At 48.3% G+C, this 9,396-nt stretch overlaps 1 long non-coding RNA gene across 1 annotated transcript; it reads right to left on the bottom strand.

Moving 5' to 3' along the window:
• Nucleotides 1-8,132: 8,132 nt before the first annotated feature.
• Nucleotides 8,133-9,159, bottom strand: LOC123074716 (uncharacterized). Its single transcript, XR_006436039.1, has 3 exons — nt 8,969-9,159; nt 8,663-8,877; nt 8,133-8,192 (listed from the first exon to the last, which is right to left on the bottom strand). It is a non-coding gene; the product is annotated as an uncharacterized lncRNA (long non-coding RNA).
• Between the last annotated feature and the right edge of the window lie 237 nt (nt 9,160-9,396).

Here is a 9,396-nt window from a genome sequence, read left to right as displayed (position 1 = left end):
CGGTAACGAGATTGAACAAGGTATTGGGATACCGACGATCGAATCTCTGGCAAGTAACGTACCGATTGACAAAGGGAATTGTATACGGGATTGATTGAATCCTCGACATTGTGGTTCATCCGATGAGATCATCGTGGAACATGTGGGAGCCAACATGGGTATCCAGATCCCGCTGTTGGTTATTGACCGGAGAGTCGTCTCGGTCATGTCTGCATGTCTCCCGAACCCGTAGGGTCTACACACTTAAGGTTCGGTGACGCTAGGGTTGTAGAGATATTAGTATGCGGAAATCCGAAAGTCCTTCGGAGTCCCGGATGAGATCCCGGACATCACGAGAAGTTCCGAAATGGTCCGGAGGTAAAGATTTATATATGGGAAGTCCTATTTTGGCCACCGGAAAATGTTCGGGATTTTTCGGTATTGTACCGGGAAGGTTCTAGAAGGTTCCGAAGTGGGGCCCACCTGCATGGGGGGACCCACATGAACGTGGGTAATGGGGGCAAGGCCCCACACCCCTGGTCAAGGCGCACCAAGATCCCACCTTAGAAGGAATAAGATCATATCCCGAAGGGATAAGATCAAGATCCCTAAAAAAAGGGGATAACAATCGGTGGGGAAGGGAAATGATGGGATTTCTTTCCCCCACCTTTGTCAACGCCCCAATGGACTTGGAGGGCAAGAAACCAGCCCCCTCCACCCCTATATATAGTGGGGAGGCGCATGGAAGCAGCACCCCAAGCCCTGGCGCCTCCCTCCCTCCCGTGACACCTCTTCCTCCCCGCTTGCGCTTGGCGAAGCCCTGCCGGGATCCCGCTACTTCCACCACCATGCCGTCGTGCTGCTGGATCTCCATCAACTTCTCCTCCCCCCTTGCTGGATCAAGAAGGAGGAGACGTCCCCGCTCCGTACGTGTGTTGAACGCGGAGGTGACGTCCGTTCGGCGCTAGGATCATCGGTGATTTGGATCACGACGAGTACGACTCCATCAACCCCGTTCTCTTGAACGCTTCCGCTCGCGATCTACAAGGGTATGTAGATGCACTCCTCCCCTCTCGTTGCTAGCATCTCCTAGATTGATCTTGGTGACACGTAGGAAAATTTTGAATTTCTGCTACGTTCCCCAACAGTAACATGCTACACTACTCTAATGCAAGAGTATAGAGAAGAATAGGCGATATCTGGTGATCAAGGGGGGGGGCTTGCCTGGTTGCTCTGGCAAGAAGGAGGGGTCGTCAACAGCGTAGTCGGTCGGGGCACCAGCAGCGGTGTCGGTCTCGTAGTCTACCGGAGAGAAGAGGGGGAAGAAACAGTAAATACGGAGCAAACAAAGTATCACAAAACATAACGAGGCAATACACGGTGCTAGGTATGCCCTAACGCGGTAGGAGGTGATACCGACGAAGGGGGGAAACATACGGGAAAGTATCCCTGGTGTTTCGCGTTTTCGGACAGATGAACCAGAGGGGGAAAGTTGCGTGTTTGCTATGCTAGGGATGTGTGGCGGACGAACGGGCTACGTATCCGGATTCGTCTCGTCGTTCTGAGCAACTTTCATGTAGAAAGTTTTTCGATCCGGGCTACGGTTGAATTCCTATGAATTTTCGAAGTTTTCTGAAAATCTCTGAAATTCTGGTAAGTCTGAGAAGACCTCAGTTTTAAACAGCACTTAGCCGTTTTCCAGAGGCTATTGCTATTGATCTGTACCTCCTATGATTTGGTGCCCTATATCAATTGTGAGCAATTCTGCGATCTACATGTTAGTATCACTTTTAGCTATATTGGAGTTCATTTGCTTGATCATCAACAGCTCTAAAATAGCCATGAAAATAAAGTTGTTTTCAGTCTTTCACTTAACAGAACTTAGACTTTTGCCATTGTCATAGCATTTAAACCTCACACCTTTTGAATTTGGTCTAATGTAATGTTTTGAACCTTGACAAGTGTACTACATATTCGTATAATTTTTACCCACGTTAAAAAAGGTTTTTTTGTTGTTTTGCTGCTGTACATATTGGCATCCAGTGTAGATTTGCAAAAGCTAGCACGCGCTACAGTGCACACGCCAAACACACAGCACGTACACACTCGCACGGGAGCTCGGCCATGGCTGGTGTGCACACACGGGCACACGGCCACGGAGGCCATGGCCAGCAGGCAGCGGTAGCGCAGCAGTGGCAGCAACAAGCGGCGGCGCTAGCCAACGGTGGTGCTAGGTGGCAGTAGCTAGAGCAGCAGGCAGCGCAAGCGACAGGAGCAGCAGCAAGCAGGCAATAGCATCGCACAACAATAGCAGTACAGAGCAGCAGACGAGCGCGGGGCATGCGGGCGTAGCGGGCGCGCGACGGCAAATGCGGTCAGGGCGTGAACGCGGGCAGGGGCCGGCGAGTGGGCAGCGCGGCGCGGGGCACGGCCGGCCAGCAGGGGGGCAGTGAGGGCGTGCGCGGATGCGTGAGGCGAGGTGCAGGGGATGAGCGAGGCGGCGGCCGGAGCGACGGCGGTGGTGGATCTGGGGCTAGAGGGCGCGACACGACGAGCGGTTGGGCTCGTCGGCCTCCTGGCAGTGCCAGGAGCACACTGGGAACACTGGTTGGGGCACAGGAGCACGGGGTGCTCGACCCCCGTCGGCCATGGCGAACGGTGGAGTTCCGTGCTCGCGGACGCCGGTGATACGGCATGAATCCGAGGGGGAAGCAGAGGGGAAAGGAAGAGGGGCTCACAGTGAGCCTGTAGATGAGCAAGGTGGGCTCGGGGAGGGCTCGACATTGCCAGAATCGATGACGAAGTTCGTTGGGGCCGAGGAAGAAGACGATGTCACATGGCTTGATGCAGGGGCTCCAAGGTTGACCCCGTCCATGTAGTTGACATAGCCGACGACGTCGCAGCAGCTGGACACGGCCTCAAGCGCCGGAGAGCTTGGTGGCTACGGGATCGATGGGGTGACGACGCTGGAAGCGCTCAGCCTTGCGCGAGAGAGAGAGCAAAGCGAGAGGGGGTATGGGATCTGGGTGCTAGGGTTTCGGGGAGGGAGAGAGGGGCGTCCGGGGGAACTAGTAGGCGGGGGGGCATGGATGCCCGGCGCGTGTCCACGGCCGGCCATGGCGCCGTGGATGCGTTGCCACGATCCCCCCTGATGAACAGAGGAGGGGGACGACAGTAAGTGGGCCGGCCTTGTGGCTAAGGCCCAGGGAGAAAGCTGGGGGGCCTTTGTCTTTACTTTGAAATCCTTTTCTATTCTTTTCTCTTTTGTTTTCTTTCTTTTGTGTTTTATATTTACTTTTAGCACTAAACCATTTTTTTGAAAAATGTGTGGCTGGTCCAAAATCAGTAAGCAATATCCCTCACTGCCACAAAAAGTTTAAACCCGAATAAAATAGTTTAGTATTTATAGTTAATAAAAGGCATTTACTTAATCGCTTATGCTACTATTTATTTATTTTTGAGCATTAAAATATCTAATAAAGATGTGGATTCTCCACCAATATTACCAAGGGATCATTTGTCACATCTAGAACATTTTGGTTTTAATATTTGAAGACTTTTGTTGTCTGACTTGACTTCAAATTTGAATTCAAACATGATTTGAATTATCGCGAGTTTACCAATAGTAATCGTGGTGACTTGCCATCATTAGCAGGGAATTACTGTAGCTTAACTATCCGGGCGTCACAGTCCACTCCAAGTCTCCTGGTTGCGTTTGTTCCAAAAACGATCCTTGTGAAGGTTTCATTCCGTTTGGGTTCCGTTTGATGTTCCTTTTCTGCGAAACACTGAAATAGGCAAAAAAACAGCAATTTGCACTGGGCCTTTGGTTAATAGGTTAATCCCAAAAATAATATAAAAGTGCATAATAAAGCCCATTAAAAATCCAAAACAGATAATATAATAGCATGGAACAATAAAAAAATTATAGATACGTTGGAGACGTATCACGCCGTACTTTCACCGGACGCCCGCCGCGCCGTTCGCGTGGGTCCTGCCGTTCGCCTTGTCCGCGGCCCGCTGGATGCCAACGCGTTGGTCCGTAGGCTCGACCGCCTCCTTGGCTCAGGTGTCCACCTGGGCGCAGTAGAGGAACATGGCCGTCGCATCCTTCGAGCTGGTGATCTCCGATGAAATAGCCAACTTGGAGCTCGAGACGCGCTCCAGATGTACCGCGAGCGTGTCGACCACTTGGACGAACGCGTGCACGAGTTCAGGCAGAGCCAAGAGCTACCCTAGGCAAGGGCTGCTGGTCATGGTCTCATGGACGCGTTTTATTTTGGAAAGTCGTTTCAACGTGGATAGCTATGTATTCACAGCAATCATAGTATTGCTCTGTTTTAATGTGTGTACTCTATTTTCCATTATTATATGTTCTGTTTCAATGTGTGTATATACACTTTCCATTCTGTATATGTGGATGATAACAGCTAGATTCAAATTAGTATACAAAAACAGATACAAAATGGAATTCATAATATATATATATATATATTAATTGTTCATTAGATCATCACAGAATATATATATATGTATATAAATATAAATAATATCATCACATATATGTGATGATACTTAACTACTAGGTACAATGCATAAAATTGAAAACGAACAATACTAAAACTAATAATCCCTCCTGGGGCCAGTATTCCGGCAGCCCCTTGCCAGCAGCTCCCTGGTGTGCGGTGTCTTCCCAGTGCAGAGGCAGTACTCTGACTCCTCCGCCTCGCAGCGCTTGACGTACCGATCTGCCTCTTGCTGGCGGATGCGCGCGGCCGATCTTGCTATTTCGTTGGGCGCCCACCGGAGCTCCTCGTCGGTGGCACGCTGGAGCTTATCGGCCCACCTCCACGCAGCGACGAGGCGCCCAGCGCCCATGACCTTCCTCACGAAGTACCCGTCTTCGTACACCTCCTCGGCACGACGACGCGCCCGCCCCCAAAGCTCCGCCACCTCCTTTTTCCAGGCGGCATCACGGGCTTCACAGGCCGCCTGGTACCTGGCTTCCTCCTCCGCCATATCCTTCTTGAACGCCACTTGCCTGGCTTTCTCAGCCGGCGGCAGCGACTTCCACAGACAAAGATTGTACTGGCCCCAAAACCAATACAAAGTTGGGGGGTCCGATGCAACCTCGTCAGGCAGCACGTAGGGGTCCTTGTCGCTGCTAATCGAGTGAGCGTCCTCGGGGGCGGCGACTCCTCGTCGGCACGTGGGCAGACCGGCTGCGCCATGGCAGAGATTTGAGAGAGAGAGAGAGAGGGCGAGCGAGGGGAGGATGTAGATGAGAATGCAGGCGGGATGACGTGAGCAAGGTAGTATTTATTGGCGGTCGGAATCTAGATCGACGGGGACAGTACACACACCGGTCGCCGGAATTTACGAGTACTATAGTTTGAATTACACACAATTCCCGCAACAAATCTGTGTGTGAACATAATAGCTGACGGTTTCCAATACAGAACCGTGTCTGATTAATGATCCCCGCCAATCACCTACCAAACCTCGAGCCGCGAGATTGAGTGCCAATCGTGTGGGGGCCGGTTGTCTTGCCAGATCTTTACAGTTTCTTTTTTGAACACCAGATATTTACATCGTCTGATGATTTTTTAACTCGCACACAAGTACACAAAAATATGATTTTTCAAACCGTTTTGGTTAGGCGTTGCATGTAGATGTAGTTCAAATTTGAATTACAGTCATTAAATGGTTAGAAAATCACTTAAATGTCTTTAAAAGGTCAAATGACCCCTGAAAATTTCCAAATTTTCACATGACAGTTGTATTAGTGCACGTTAAACGTAGGACAACATTTGAAGGCCGTAAGAGGAAGCTATCTCCCGTCCGTCAGCAAACATGCATTGTTCCATCTCGGAACCATGAACCTTCTAGTGAGTTACTCCGGTTTGTGAGGGGTGTGTGTCCAAACTTTCGTCAAACAGGCCAATTTTTTTACCACATCATCTTAGTGGCGTGACATTAAATCAAGCAACGTTTCATGTTTTTCTGATCATTTTTTAATTTTTTGGAATTAAAATGCCATGGCATGCACTTCATGCATGTGCCCATGCCTTGACACCAATATGTTTGAAAACTCCTTCGAATTTACTGCACAAGGAATTAACTCACACACAAGTACACAAAAATATGATTTTTCAAACCGTTTTGGTTAGGCGTTGCATGTAGATGTAGTTCAAATTTGAACTACGGTCATTAAATGGTTAGAAAATCACTTAAATGTCTTTAGAAGGTCAAATGACCCCTGAAATTTACCAAATTTTCACATGACAGTTGCACGTTAAACGTAGGAAAAAATTTGAAGGCCGTAAGAGGAAGCTATCTCCCGTTCGTCATCAAACATGCATTGTTCCCTCTCGGAACCACGAACCTTCTAGGGAGTTGCTCCGGTTTGTGAGGGGCATGTGTCCAAACGTTCGTCAAACATGCCAATTTCTTTACCACATCATCTTGGTGGCATGACATTACATCAACCAAGGTTTCATGTGTTTCTGATCATTTTTCTATTTTTTTGAATCAAAATGCCATGTCACTCCATGCATACGTATGCATGTGTCCATGTCGTGGGACCAATATGTTTGAAAATTCCTTCTAATTTACTGCACATGGAATTAACTCGCACACAAGTACACAGATATGATTTTTCAAACCGTTTTGGTTAGGCGTTGCATGTAGATGTAGTTCAAATTTGAATTACGGTCATTAAATGGTTAGAAAATCACTTAAATGTATTTGAAAGGTCAAATGATCCCTAGAATTTTCCATAATTTCACATTACAGTTGTAGTAGTGCACGTTAGGCGTAGAAAACAATTCAAGGCCGTAAGAGGAAGCTATCTCCCGTTCGTCATCAAGCATGCATTGTTCCCTCTCGAAACCACGAACCTTCTAGCGAGTTGCTCCGGTTTGTGAGGGGTGTGTGTTCAAACTTTCGTAAAACATGCCAATTTCTTTACCACATCATCTTGGTGGCATGACATTAAATCAAGCAAGGTTTCATGTTCTTCTGATTATTTTTTAATTTTTTGGAATTAAAATGCCATGGCACGCACTCCATGCATGTGCCCATGCCTTGACACCAATATGTTTGAAAATTCCTTCTAATTTACTGCACATGGAATTAACTCACACACAAGTACACAAAAATATTATTTTTCAAACCGTTATGGTTAGGCGTTGCATGTAGATGTAGTTCAAATTTGAATTACGGTCATTAAATGGTTAGAAAATCATTTAAATGTCTTGAAAAGGTCAAATGACCCCTAAAATTTACCAAATTTTCACATGACAGTTGTATTAGTGCACGTTAAACGTAGGAAAATTTTGAAGGCCGTAAGAGGAAGCTATCTCCCGTTCATCATCAAATATGCATTGCTCCCTCTTGGAACCACGAACCTTCTAGAGAGTTGCTCCAGTTTGTGAGGGGTGTGTGTCCAAACGCTCGCCAAACATGCCAATTTTTTTACCACATCATCTTGGTGGCATGACATTACATCAACCAAGGCACATGTGTTTCTGATCATTTTTCTATTTTTTTGAATTAAAATGCCATGTCACTCCATCCATACGTATGCATGTGTCCATGTCGTGAGACCAATATGTTTAAAAATTCCTTCTAATTTACTGCACATGGAATTAACTCGCACACAAGTACACATATATGATTTTTCAAACCGTTTTGGTTAGGCGTTGCATGTAGATGTAGTTCAAATTTGAATTATGGTCATTAAATGGTTAGAAAATCACTTAAATGTCTTTAAAAGGTCAAATGACCCCTAGAATTTTTCCAAAATTTCACATTACAGTTGTAGTAGTGCATGTTAGATGTAGAAAAAATTTGAAGGCCGTAAGAGGAAGCTATCTCCCGTTCGTCATCAAACTGTAACGACCAAACCTCGAAGGATTTGAGTCTCTGTGCTTACCGTGCTAGTCCCTAGATCGAACTCGCTAGCACACACAGTATAGATGAATACCAGAATAGCAAGTGCATCATTTATTACAACGTATGATCCAGAATATATAAAATAAAACAATCTGCATAGCCAACATATATAATACTCCTATACATGCATATATTCATAGTGTGATATAACTACATGCATAGAAAACAATAGGTAAAGGATGATCAACATGACTTGCCTTGGTTCTGGTTCAAAAAGTCACACTCCTGACAATAGCTCGCGTCACGCTCCGGACAATCTACACGTTTCACACAATTCAACAAATCAATCACCGGAACACGAATAGAACCAAAACAAAACCAACTGCAAGAAAACCATTTTTAAAACTCGACAACAGAAGCTTAACAGCACCTAAATTGCACCACGGTCACAATGCAAAAAGAATCACTCGATTCCGATAAACGATTTAAAAGTTATGGCCTCCGGAAGATTTAATTCAAATTCAAACGAATTCAAATTTGAACAGTGCAAACATGTGCAAAGTTGGTACTGTGATAATGTGCTGATTTTTGTGAGATCATAGGAAAAAGAATCACCTAATTTGGACATATAGGTTAAAAGATATAGCTAGTTGAAGTTTTGGTGAAAATCTGAAAATAAAACAAAAGAAAACTCTGTTCCACTGTAGTGGTTACTGTGGCATTTACTGTAGCGGTGCCAAGTGTCAACGTGTGATTGGCTGGAAAATTTGCATGCGCGCGTGCTCACCAGCAAAGCAGAGAAAACGGTGGCGGCTTCGGGCGTAGGTGGCGGCGGCTCTCCGGCGGGTCTCCGGCGAAGGTGAGGTTACGGGCGGAGGCGGCTTCGAGTTGCGGACGCAGTGGTGAGGTCAAACGACGACGGGGCATGCTCTGCGGGCGACGGTGACAACGTGAACAGCCGCTGCTCCGGCGGCGTCGGGTTCACTCGGGCGGCTCACTCCGCTGCGATTCCGGTGACAAAAATATGTCAGCAAGGTGCGGCGTTGAGCGGAGGGTCGAGGGGAGTGAACGGTGTGGCCGGTGGTGTCCTTACGGCGGCCGAAACGACCGGCGAATACGGCGGCGGCTCGAGCTCCACCGCGAGATGCGTTTCGCCCTAGCTGCTCGTGCGGACGAGGAAAGGACGGAGAAGGGCTGCGGTAGGGTTCTTCGGGGTCCTGGGCTCGCGCGTGATGTCCCTGGCTCGCACGGGATCGACCAGGCGCCGGATCGATCTGGGTCGGCCTCGGCGTGCGTGCGGCGGCCCGTCCGGCTCGGGGAAGCAGAAAGCGGCGCGGGGCCCATGGTCAGTGGCTGGAGGCGAGGTGGATCGGGCGCGGGTCGGGTGCGAGCGACGCTGCGGCGTACCGCTTCGCGGGAAGTGGGCTGCGGCGGCGGGAGCTGGACCGCGGCGTTGGCTGGCTGGCTGGCTAGCCAGCTGGGCCGCTGGCTAGCTGGCTGGCCGGCTGGCCGGCTGGTGTT

This window comes from Triticum aestivum, chromosome 3D (assembly GCF_018294505.1).
Source record: "Triticum aestivum cultivar Chinese Spring chromosome 3D, IWGSC CS RefSeq v2.1, whole genome shotgun sequence".
Taxonomy (NCBI): Eukaryota; Viridiplantae; Streptophyta; class Magnoliopsida; order Poales; family Poaceae; genus Triticum; species Triticum aestivum.
The sequence above is the reverse complement of the archived record's forward strand: the minus strand, read 5'-3'. Positions and strand labels throughout refer to the sequence as shown.